General features: G+C 37.8%; 1 protein-coding gene across 1 annotated transcript in view; it reads right to left on the bottom strand.

Moving 5' to 3' along the window:
• Positions 1–4,291, bottom strand: part of LOC136853624 (uncharacterized) — a 15,003-nt gene extending 10,712 nt beyond the window's left edge. Inside the window, exon 1 of the mRNA XM_067129431.1 lies at positions 4,151–4,291. The gene's annotated coding sequence lies outside the window, so the exon portion shown is untranslated. The remainder of the gene's footprint in view (positions 1–4,150) is intronic.
• Between the last annotated feature and the right edge of the window lie 1,759 nt (positions 4,292–6,050).

Below are 6,050 nucleotides of genomic sequence, written 5' to 3'. Positions count from 1 at the left end.
TATGTGTATGCGTGTCCGTGTGTGTGTAAGGGAGAGAATAATAGGAGACAACGCAGCTATTTTGGTATTATAGCAATGTTACGGCTAATACAGAAAAACTTTATCATGAATGCAACTATGTTTGAGAGAGAGAGAGAGAGAGAGAGAGAGAGAGAGAGAGAGATGAATCCGCTGGTGATGCACACGATGACTTAATATAGGGAACACTTTGAACTTCATACTTCCGCCGGTACTTTTCACTCTGCTTGAGATGACACTGAGAGAATATTCATATTTTATATTTGGGTCAAGTCTCGGTTGCAATAAACTTGATTCGAACCGGTCACACCAGAAGGATGAGATTTTCTTGCGATAAGCAAACTCTGTCTCAATATATTATAACAGGTCCGAGAAATTCGAAGAAATTCCTCTCTCTCTCTCTCACACATGTTATCAGAGTCAATAATTCTCGAAGTACACTGAGTAAATCTTATCTTAACATAAAAGTCTTACCACAAAGACGCGATGTGTTTTATTTCCTGTCGTATAATTATTCTTATTATATTTTTTTTTAGTAGAAGGTGCTCCTGGCCTATAAAGCGTGAGGTATTTATTAGGGTAGAGTCTTGATATCTGTCCTATTAAGCCTGAACGACGTTTAGAGAGAGAGAGAGAGAGAGAGAGAGAGAGAGAGAGAGAGAGAGAGAGAGAGAGAGTGGGTAATGTGCATAATTATCGTTCGGTTGTAGAATTTTCAACTTCAATGTTATTAACACGCTTCCCTTTGGGAATCTTCAATATATCAGAAGCATATTGCGAGGTTTATGTCAACGTATATGTACAGATTAATTACGGGTACGCGCCTGCGCAATCCAGACTGAAGTTCAAAGGTGCGCATACAACTATTTGTGCGTGTTTTGAGTAAGTGTGTGTTCAAAGGTGCACATACATCTGTTTGTGTATGTGTGTATGTGGGTGTGTTTTCAAACAAATAAAAAAGTGGGGTGTATGTGTGTGTGTGTGTTTACAAAGGAATAAAAAATTAGGTTGAAATTTTAGGTGACGAATGGCAGTAATTAATGGCTAGCCCAATAGCAATATATCATATACAATTACAGAAGAAATGGGTTGCGTTCATTTAATCATCAGGAGGATGGCTCGTACTCTAAGACCTGGACTCCAACGAATGAATGAAACTCAGTTACAGAACTAATCTGACATTCGTTTGGTTCAGCCTCTCTCTCTCTCTCTCTCTCTCTCTCTTGCTGTAAGTTCGAGAAATATACGTTTAACACTTTAACTGCATCATCTCAGGACTTATCTCTTTCTCTCTCTCTCTCTTTCGGGGATTAGAGAAAAGGAAATCCAAGCATTTACAGCAGTAAACAAAAATACAGAGAGAGAGAGAGAGAGAGAGAGAGAGAGAGAGAGAGAGAGAGAGAGAGAGAGAGAGAGTCACTGCAGCAATACTTATGCTATCCATGAATTTCAGAATTACCAAAGCAAATCCAGTAAGGTTGAAGTTAAAGAACAACCTGTGGTATCTTCTCTCTCTCTCTCTCTCTCTCTCATAGAGAACCAGAAGAATCTTATGATATAATCAACAGAACGGTAATATGGAGACTGTTGAACCTGTATAGGTATAATGGCAAGTTACTGAGAGAGTTGAAAGGAAAATGAGTCATGACTGGAATGTGTAATGGTTGATGTCTACAGATGGTGCTGTCCTGACAATGAACATTCAAAAGAAACTGCAGACTCTATGTGTGAATGTGAAAGTGTTCGGAAGAGGAGAAAGCTGAGAATATACAGTAGTTATGAAGACAGATGAAACCCAGGAAGATAGAGAAATGAATATTAATAAAAATGGCTGACGAATGGAAGTGACTGATTGGATTAGGCATCTGTGACTCAATATAAAGACTGAAGGTGAAATAAGAGAACAGGTGAGTTACACAACAGATTAAGCAAGAAAGGTAGCTAGTGTTTGTGCAAAAGACTGGTGAGCAACTTGGAGTGTCCTTGGACGCCAAGGTGAGAATATATGAAAGGACTGTTGAGCCAAGTGTCCTTCATGGAAGTGAAGTATGGCGGTTGATTGAGTAAGCGTGTGTGCAAGATAGTGATGAATGAGACAATGAATGTAAGGGGGTTTGACGTACTGCCGATGAGCTTCCTCAGTAAAGGGAATCAACTACAATTCATCAGTTTGAAGTTTGAGTGTGGCACTTACCATTGTGATTTTGTTGTCAGACCACTGCCTGTTATGATAAATGGATTAATGTTTTTATATATATATATATATATATATATATATATATATATATATATATATATATATATTATATACATGAATAACAAATAAATACCCCTTTTCCATCCCTGGTCAACAGGCATCTCTATCTACATGCCACCAACATAGTAGCGTATTGCTACACCTGCGTAAGCCTTATGAATACTCTCGTCACTTATCATTTGCCCATATTTCACCAGTCATCGGGAATACGGAAGTACTGGTACTCGAAATGTATGGCTGCAACGCGTATATATGTTTTTGTGGGGCTGTTTATCTGAGAGTGAGAGAGAGAGAGAGAGAGAGAGAGAGAGAGAGAGAGAGAGAGAGAGAGAGAGAGAGAGAGAGAGAGAGAGAGAGCCGAACGCAGATGCATTTTGCGGCTAAATTCAATAATTAAATGACCGCAGGTTGGAGGTAAACTTATAAAGCTAGGTGAATTTTGTAAGTAACCTCTTAAAGAAAAGTCAGTCGCTCAGAAGGAACTTAATAAGGAACTTGGCCGGAAAGAAGGGAACTTTTCCTTTTCGTTCTAATGCTTCGTGGGAAAGTTAGACCTCCAGGTTTTTTTTCTCAGCAAAACTTTATTTATTTAAGCGAGTTATTTTGCGGGGACTCCATATTGTGATCCCTACTTCACCCTCTTTCTCTCTCTCTAAATACTTTTGGGTTGGTGGGACTTTTGGGGATCCACCTTCTCCGTCTCATTCTCTTTACGTAAGTTTCGGTTGGTTAAGACATGTCCAGAGGGTCCACACTAGGCCTAGTGATCGTTTCAAAGCTTTACTAACACTTACAGGCTGGCATATCAACGATTCTTTAGAGATGAGGTTGCTAGCCCTACGCCACATTCCTTGACCCCCACCAAACAGGGATACCAAGTACCAGCTGGGTTAAATATGGGCGGTAGGTTGTGAGCAATTCAAACCTAGGCTTAGCACATGTATGTTGACTGTTGCACCATTCAGCCACGACAACCAGAATATACTACAAAGATTTGGCTGATTCCACAAATAAAGAAAAAGTGTATTCAGTTTTCTAGAATGAGTTAGTATCCTTCAATATGGACTCAAAGAAAATGGAAAAACTTATCATGGCGAAATCTCTGAGTTGTGACAGGTTTTGACAGCAGCCGAGATTTCCGTGCTGAGAATGATGAGAGAGGCCCTTTATTCTCTCGATATTATTGAGATACGTGGAGTTTGAGTCTGCCTCATCTGTCAGAGAGAGAGAGAGAGAGAGAGAGAGAGAGAGAGAGAGAGAGAGCAGACGTTATAGAGCTTCGATCAAAGTCGTTAACCTTTTCGTTTTTGCAAAAAAAAAAAAATGTCCCCTCGATGTTAGGACTAAGAAATGTTTTACGAAGGGCTGTAAACCTCGGTTTCCAAGATCCTAGTCTTATTGAGAGAGAGAGAGAGAGAGAGAGAGAGAGACATCGTTTCGCTTTCAAGTGGATTTCAATCTTGAAGTGGCAACCACTGACATAACGAGTTGTAAGGAGTTTAACATCGCTGACCAATATTCTGTAAGGTATTTTCTTCCTATTTTTAATGTTTTTTCATTTTTCAGTTTTACTTAAGCGGATACTGTATGTGTATACCAATGAGTGTACTGTATGTTTACATGCCTCCGGAGAATGGGAAGCTGCCTTATTAGGCCGAATGTCTAAGTTCATATTGTCAAAATTCATCTTCAGTCTATACACGTGCTATTAATTGGTTTAAATATAATTATCATGTAAGCAGCGCACAGTTACACTTTTCCTTAAATTACGCAAAAATTGAATCCTTAATCGGTAGCCTAACTCACAAAATACGCTTTTGGTCAAATACCCGGTTTCTAACGTACATTAAAACTACATATGACCATCCAACTTACAGTTTCAAGGCGTCAAAGTCACCACCAGTGCCTGGGAGATTAAATCGCAAGCGTGAATACCACCAAGACACACACAGACACAGTCACGACTGGTCTCTTTCTATTGTGGACAAGCAATGAGCACCACATACATGGATCAAGAAGCGTGTGTACCGCCAACGCCCCACAGCATATAGAGGGCGCTGCTGTTATCGGTCGGTTCCTCGGTGAAATGCACACTCACGCATAGATGTTCCCTCTCGCAAGCCTCGGCCTAATTGTTGGAGTCCTCAGATTTTTAGCTCTTTTGATGCTTATTTATTTTTTACATGCGAAAAGTGGTGGTCTTGATGACTGAATGCCAAAGGAGTGAATATTAAATCTTTCGTCATCAGATTTTGTGTAAGCGTGTCTGTTCCTTAGGGTTTGAGTGTCAGAGCTACTTCACTGTGAATAGTTTTGTAATGATGTTCCTTTTTTTTTGTTTGGTTTCATTTCGTCTATTATTTCATTTATATTTTCACCGTCAGTTATAGTCATAACCAAGTAATAACAGGTGATCATCAATTATTGCTGGAATCATTTCTAAATTGGTTCCCATTCTGTCTCCATGCAAAAATCGTCGAATGAACATCTTTAAGAGAAAGGATAAATTATCTCATTTGTTAAGGTACTAACCTACACATATGAAAAAAAAAAAAACAGTTAAAGGCATTTATTCCACATATCTTTTTCATTGAATGCATCTAATTTTCAAACCACTTCACAGATATATTGGACAAAATTCAAGATGAAAATATCAGTTGATTTTATAACATAGATTTCTGGACTGGTTTAAATAATTCTATGATAATAGTACTACACATGTGATCTTATTCCTTGATATCTTAATTTACCTAATGTCACCCTTACTGAGGCATCTCGTTGTTTAAAAAAATAAAATTCCACTCATTATATTTTGAGGGCGAAAGGATTTCCTCGTGTTAGATCTATGGTTTGAATTCTTTTCTTAAAATGGTTTTCATCTTAAGATTTTAATTTTCTTTAAGCAAACGTTTCATAGAAAACTTTGTGAAAAAGGAAATGCATTAAGTCTCCCCGTTCTGAAGCGTTTTCTATGAAGAGTATCCGACTCTTAAAAAACGGGAAATACTCCACTCAGACTCGGGGAGATTATTTTTACAGTATGCCACAGCACGCAGTATTTAATTCAAAGTATAGAATTTTCATTAACAAGCCGATGAAATGTAAATAGCGTACTGGTCTCCACATTATTGTCTCCAAATCTGAATCTGGTGGGCCAAAGTTTGAATTCCAGCTCTGGTATATGTTTTTGACACCTTGTCTGATAAAATAGATGTATTATTGTTTATAAGTATAAAATGCACACAGGCAGTCCTTATATATATATATATATATATATATATATATATATATATATACTGTATTTTATACACACACACACACACACACACACACACACACACACACATATATACATATATATATATATATATATATATATATATATATATATATATATATATATATATATATATATATATATAATGTACTCAGGGTATGCAAGATTGGGAATGAAAAGAAGTGACTGAGTTTTGATAACTGAGATATAGTGACAGAAAGACAGCAGAGATTAGTGAAAGCACTTGGGAAAGGTTGAGTGTGGCAGGAATCTTAGTTGTGACAATGGTGTATATGATACAGGAATGGAAAATGGTAAGTGAAAGAAAGTTTTAGGTGTCTTTACTTGGAGAGAGAGAGAGAGAGAGAGAGAGAGAGAGAGAGAGAGAAGAGAGGTGGTTGTGCTAAGTGATTTAAATGCAAAAGCAGGTGACATAGAAAGAGACTGTGGTTTGTAAGTTCAAAGTACCTGGAGTCAATGAGAATGAAGGACACCTGA

Source organism: Macrobrachium rosenbergii, chromosome 27 (assembly GCF_040412425.1).
Source record: "Macrobrachium rosenbergii isolate ZJJX-2024 chromosome 27, ASM4041242v1, whole genome shotgun sequence".
NCBI classification, from domain to species: domain Eukaryota; kingdom Metazoa; phylum Arthropoda; class Malacostraca; order Decapoda; family Palaemonidae; genus Macrobrachium; species Macrobrachium rosenbergii.
This window is presented reverse-complemented; position numbering and strand designations above follow the sequence as displayed.